General features: G+C 43.6%; 1 pseudogene; it reads right to left on the bottom strand.

The window, feature by feature from the left end:
* Positions 1-2937: 2937 nt before the first annotated feature.
* LOC129648911 (gamma-secretase subunit APH-1B-like) lies at positions 2938-3857 on the bottom strand (annotated as a pseudogene).
* Positions 3858-6294: the final 2437 nt, after the last annotated feature.

Raw genomic sequence — 6294 nt, 5'->3', positions numbered from 1 at the left:
CCTCTCAGCTATTTCTACACTTCAGTTCAGTTCAGTTCAGTCACTCAGTTGTGTCCGACTCTTTGCGACCCCATGAATCGCAGCACGCCAGGCCTCCCTGTCCATCATCAACTCCCGGAGTTCACTGAGACTCACGTCCATCGAGTCAGTGATGCCATCCAGCCATCTCATCCTCTGTCGTCCCCTTCTCCTCCTGCCCCCAGTCCCTCCCAGCATCAGAGTCTTTTCCAATGTGGCCAAAGTATTGGAGTTTCAACTTTAATATCAGTCCTTCCAATGAACACCCAGGACTGATCTCCTTTAGGATGGACTGGTTGGATCTCCTTGCAGTCCAAGGGACTCTCAAGAATCTTCTCCAACACCACAGTTCAAAAGCATCAATTCTTCAGTGCTCAGCTTTCTTCACAGCCCAACTCTCACATCCATACACGACCACTGGAAAACCATAGCCTTGACTAGATGGACCTTTGTTGGCAAAGTAATGTCTACACTTACAGATCAGCAAATATTTTATCAGACTACCCAACTACTGTTGTAAGTCAACAGTAATAGCCAACTCTGTATTTTTCTTATCCTGTTCATCAAAAAACATCACACTAGATGTATGACTAGTCCAATACAATTCAATGCAATGAGTTCAATTAATTCAATGAGCATTTTGTTCCCCTCCAATGTGCACAGTAAATTTCACTATTTGGCCTCTAAGTCCTTGACTCTTCTATGACTCACCTAGTCTAAATAAAATCTTGCATAAGGCTGGACAGTTGCAAACCCCAGTGGAAACCCTGGTATTTTTTTATTATTTATTATTATTTTTGGCTGCGCTAGCTCTTCAGTGCTGCGTGTGGGCTTTCTCTGGTTGTGGTGGTCGGGCTTCTCATTGCAGTGGCTTCACCTGCTGTGGAGCACGGGCTCTAGGGCACTCAGGTTTCAGTAGTTGTGGATAGAGGGCTCTAGAGCACAGGCTCAGTAGTTGTGGCACTTGAACTTAGCTGCCCCGCGGCATGTGGGATCTCCCTGGACAAGGGATCGAACCCCTGTCTCCTGCATTAGCAGGCAGTTCCTTTACCACTGAGCTACCACAGAAGCCCAGAGGCATTGGTATTAGTGCTGAAGTAAACTTTAGAGGAATAACTATACTTGCTTATGGGACTGTTCACAGCCTTGCTAAAAAGCCTACTCTTCCTGAATACCTAGATTGAAAAATTCTAATTAAACATGAGATTTCATTGATAAACCTTTAGTACCTGTGTAAGCTTCTGGTCCCTGGAAAGATGTATGACTAGCCCAAAATACTGGCTGTGTTTCCATTTTAAACCTGTCCATTATTCTTCCTCACCACAGTACTGTCAAATTCTCCCACTGCACATGTCACTGGTAAGCGCTCTTAACTGCTTCTATGTCCTTCGGATGTTCTACTGCGCACAGAGGATTCACAGAGGTTCTCACTTTAATGTGTAGGGAATTTCCATTTCACACCATCAGTTCCCTAGAAACCATCAACTGGGAACAACTTCTAGTTAGTAAAGGCACAATTACTCTTTATATAAAGGAAACCAAAGGAGTTGTTTGGAAGTTGAACAAACATCTTAGACATTCCTATGAAGGGAATGCTGTATCTGCTACCAAAACCCAGAGACATACACTAGATCTAAGATTAGATGGAATATGTAAAAGCATGAACTTGGCAGTTTGAGACATATTGCCGATTTCCCACTATACCCCTGGGGGAGAGTGCTAGTTAGTATTGCAGCAGCAATGCTAACACCACCCTATTGGCTTTCAGTAAACTTCACCAGCTCCAGTGACGTCTGCCCCCGGATACATCACTCAGAAACCTGTAGAACTGCTTAGAGGTAGAACTGTGCGCTCTACTGCAACTAGTCCAGCATCTAGCACTCAGCCGGTAAACACTGCCCGGGGTGAAGCCCATGAAAAGACTTAAGCCCAGGAAAGACTCGCAGAAGTTGCACAAAAATTCTTGTTTTTATAATATCTTCCCAGGAAGTTAGAAAATAATCGGATTTTAGTTAAAGAGATGGAATCCACCCTCAAATGGAAAAACTACAGAAAAATACTCCTATTAATTAATCAATAGCTTACTTTGGCTAAATGATCATAGTAAGTCAGTACAGTTTATCACTGTAGTTAGAAGCATACCCTACCGTATCCTCATAAACAGGATACTAGTGAAACATGTGAAGACATGACAGCCCTTTAGCCTTTTGTCACTTCAGAACTTAAAAAAGACAAAGGCTGACCAGGATTTGACATTCAGATACATACTTGCTTAGTACAAGCTGAGTTAGGAGATAGCTAAACATTGATTCTTACTCAGTTATGATGTTCTTAGGAAGTTCCTATTTGGACATCGATGGTTATCAACCTGGTTGCACCTCAGAGTCATCTAGGAAGCTTTACAAAATTATCAAATGCTTGCTGCTAAGTTGCTTCAGTCGTGTCCGACTCTGTGTGACCCCAGAAATGGCAGCCCACCAGGATCCCCCATCCCTGGGATTCTCCAGGCAAGAACACTGGAGTGGGTTGCCATTTCCTTCTTCAATGCATGAAAGTGAAAAGTGAAAGGGAAGTTGCTCAGTCATGTCCGACTCTTAGCGACCCCGTGGACTGCAGCCCACCAGGCTCCTCCATCCATGTGATTTTCCAGGCAAGAGTGCTGGAGTGGGGTGCCATTGCCTTCTCCGATCAAATGCCTAGATCAATTAAATCTGGAGAGTGGAGCCCAAAAATCAGTATATTCTTTGTTTCCCCAGATGATTCTTATGTGCAGCTACGCTCTACACCACTGATACATCCCTTTCAGAAAGCCATTGCATGAAAGCCATCTGTATCTAGATAGTTTTGTTTTTTTCCAAATTCCACAAGGAAAGGGTACTTTTAGAAAAAGGCAGTTTACTGTTTGGTAAGTGCTGGTTCTCACGGGTTATCTGAGTGCTGATTGAAGAGGAGCAAGTCCTTGTCTTGGCAGAGGAGGCAGAGTGTCAGGCTTTGGCAGCTGCTCCATAAACAATGAATGCCCGGATGCCCATAAGAATCATGATTATGTATGCTGACCTCAGATTTAATCATCATGGGGATTCATGAAGGTCCAGGCTGACACCAGCAGAGGAAAGAGCTAAAGAAAATCGTACCACGTTTTCTCCTCAAAGCCATTAAAAGACACAGTGCCCCAGAACATGTGTAGCAAGGTGATAACCAGTATCCTAAAGGCTGAATTTAGGAAGAACTGGGGAGGGTCTCCATGAATGCCCACTGTGCCTGGCCCCAAGGAATCAGGGTATTTACAAAGGAAAATATTCCACTCATGATTCCAAAGTCCAAGCCAGAAACATAAGCCAGCGATCCACTGAGGGTGCTGTTTCATCTGGGTTTATATTCTTCAAACCTTCACCAGCTCTTTTAAGTTCATAATATGCAAACCAGAACATTTCTTGGATAAGGACTGAGACTAACACTCCTAAGATCAGCAGATATTTCTGTACTGGTCCATCTTAGTTATCAGTAATGGTTGCTGCCGTGAACCAAACAAGGGAGGAAAGCCACCAAGACACAAGCAGAAGAAAGCTCTGATGGTGAGGAAGATGATGCTCAAAGACTCAGTGACGATGTGCAATGCAGAGGGCAAGCCCAGGACCATAGGCGATGAAAGTGCAGTCAAAAAGGACGGACACCCTCAAACCAACCCGGAAGCCACATAGGGGCCTGATGGGATGTGGGGGCACTGAGCCCTGACAGAACTGAGCGTGGGGGTGAAGGGATCTCCGGGAAGAGCAGAAAGCGGAGGCAGGTTCTGTTTCTAGATTATTTTCTTCAAGCTGGCTACTTCTATCTTCCATATCATTTGCTCTATTTCCAATGCATTCTTCATCTCATTTACAGTAAGCCCCCTACATACAAATGAGTTCCGTTTTTAAGTCAAATCTGTTGGTAAGTCCAACAGAGTTAGCCTAGATACCCAATTAACACAATCGGCTATATACCACTGGTTTTACACTTGCTTGTGGACATCCTGGGCTTGAAATAAAGATACTGTACTATTGTATCTTATATAGTACTGTACAGTAAAGTACACAAAAGCACAACCACTTGTAGAAGATACACACTTGTGACAATGCAAGCCAAACACATGCACTAACTTATGTAATTGAACATATGAACACGTTTGCATCTTCGAAAGGTTGCAACTTGAAGGTTCATATGTTAGGGGACTTACTGTATTGAGTTCTTCAGCTTCAGAACTTTTTTCAGCTCCAGAACTTGTTTTTTTGTTTTTTCAGCATTTCTACCTCTTTAGTGACATATTCATTCTGTTCATTCATTTTACTCCTGAACTCAATGAACTACCTTTCTGAGTTTTCTTGTTTTCTTGTAGCCCATTGAGTTTCTTCACAACAGCTATTTTGAATTCTCTATCTGTTAGATCACAACACTTCATGACTAAGTTTGGTTTCAGGAGAATTGTTGCTTTCTTTTCGCAACACTGTGTTACTGTGATTTTTCATGGTGCTTGGTGAGTTGTTTCTCTGACAGCACATTTGAAATAGGGAACACATTTCTTATTTAGGTGAACCACTGTTTAATTTAATTCTGAAAATTAACAGGTTGATAATTATAGGACTTTCTCTCTTTTTAAGTTGGTGGTTCTATAGCACAAGGTCTGGTTTCTCTTCCCTGAGTTGTCTCTGGCTGTATTTGAGAATCAATACGTTCCACTCTCCATCACCTCTGCCAGAGATTGTGAGGACTTGTGCTTCCGGGATTGCTAGTGCCTTGCTGCTGCTGCTGCTCCTGCTGCTAGTGCTGCTGCTGACCTGATGCTGCCTCTGAAGGCACCAGGTTGGCAGGCACCTCCACCATGCCCAAGGTCACCTGGGTTGTGGGCACTGCCACTGCAGAAGGGGGAGGTTGGTGGGGAGGGAACAGGGTCAGGGGTGTCTGCTGTGTATCTAGGGTGGTTGGGGTCACAAGCCTGCCGCCCTGGGTAGGGATGCTCGAGTCTCGGGCGCCACAGCAGCCGGAAGAACCAGGGTCACAGACCCTGCCACCGCTGCTGCCCAGTTCCCTGTGGCCATGGGCGCTGTTGTGGCCAGGAGGCTAAAGTCATGTTGCCTACTCTTCTGCTGCTACTAGTTTTCTGGGGCTATGGGCTCAGTTTCCGTGACTGGGGGCCAGGATCACTGGCACTGCCTCCTATTCCCCAGTTCTCCCTCTTCCATGTGCTCCAGTCACCTAACTTCAGATGTACACAAGTATGGATCTCTCTGGCATCCTGCTGTGTTGGAACACCTTGGCTGAGTTATGAATGTCTTCACTGAGTTGTGCATGTCTTATTAGTTGTAGATTGAATCGGGGGTACAGGGAGTCTCTCCTGTGTCTATACCCACCATGTTTTGACCGCTAATCTGACTTAAGAATTTTTCTCACCACTTAGTCCTTATTATGATTGTATTAATTATCAATCTGTGAGGGAAAAAATGGGCCTAAAGAAGTTAAATGACTTTTCAAGACCATGCGGCTTGTAAGCAATGAAATTGGGATTAAAACCACATCTATTTGATTCCAAAGCCTCTATTTTTTTAATCTATAAAAAAAGGAGGATGCATTGGATAATCTCTGACATTCCTAGAGATTCAAATTTCAGTGAATCTATAGATGGCTAACACCAAAATCGGATTGATTATATGCTTTGCAGCCAAAGATGGAGAAACTCTATACAATCAGTAAAAACAAGACCGGGAGCGGACTGTGGCTCAGATCATGAACTCCTTATTGCCAAATTCGACTTAAATTGAAGAAAGTGGGGAAAACCACTAGACCATTCAGGTATGACCTAAATCAAATCCCTTATGATTATACAGTGGAGTGGGAAATAGATTTAAGGGACTAGATCTGATAGAAAGAGTGCCTGAAGAACTATGGATGGAGGTTCATGACATTGCACAGGAGACAGGGATCAAGACCATCCCCATGGAAAAGAAATGCAAAAAAGCAAAATGGCTGTCTGAGGAGGCCTTACAAATAGCTGTGAAAAGAAGAGAAGCGAAAAGCAAAGGAAAGACATACCCATTTGAATGCAGAGTTTCAAAGAATAGCAAGGAGAGATAAGAAAGCCTTCCTCAGTGATCAATGCAAAGAAATAGAGGAAAACAACAGAATGGGAAAGAGTAGAGATCTCTTCAAGAAAATTAGAGATATGAAGGGAACATTTCATGCAAAGATGGGCTCAATAAAGGACAGAAATGGTATGGACCAAACAGAAGCAGAAGATATTAA

The sequence above is a fragment of the Bubalus kerabau genome, chromosome 1, assembly GCF_029407905.1.
Source record: "Bubalus kerabau isolate K-KA32 ecotype Philippines breed swamp buffalo chromosome 1, PCC_UOA_SB_1v2, whole genome shotgun sequence".
NCBI lineage: Eukaryota > Metazoa > Chordata > Mammalia > Artiodactyla > Bovidae > Bubalus > Bubalus kerabau.
This window is presented reverse-complemented; position numbering and strand designations above follow the sequence as displayed.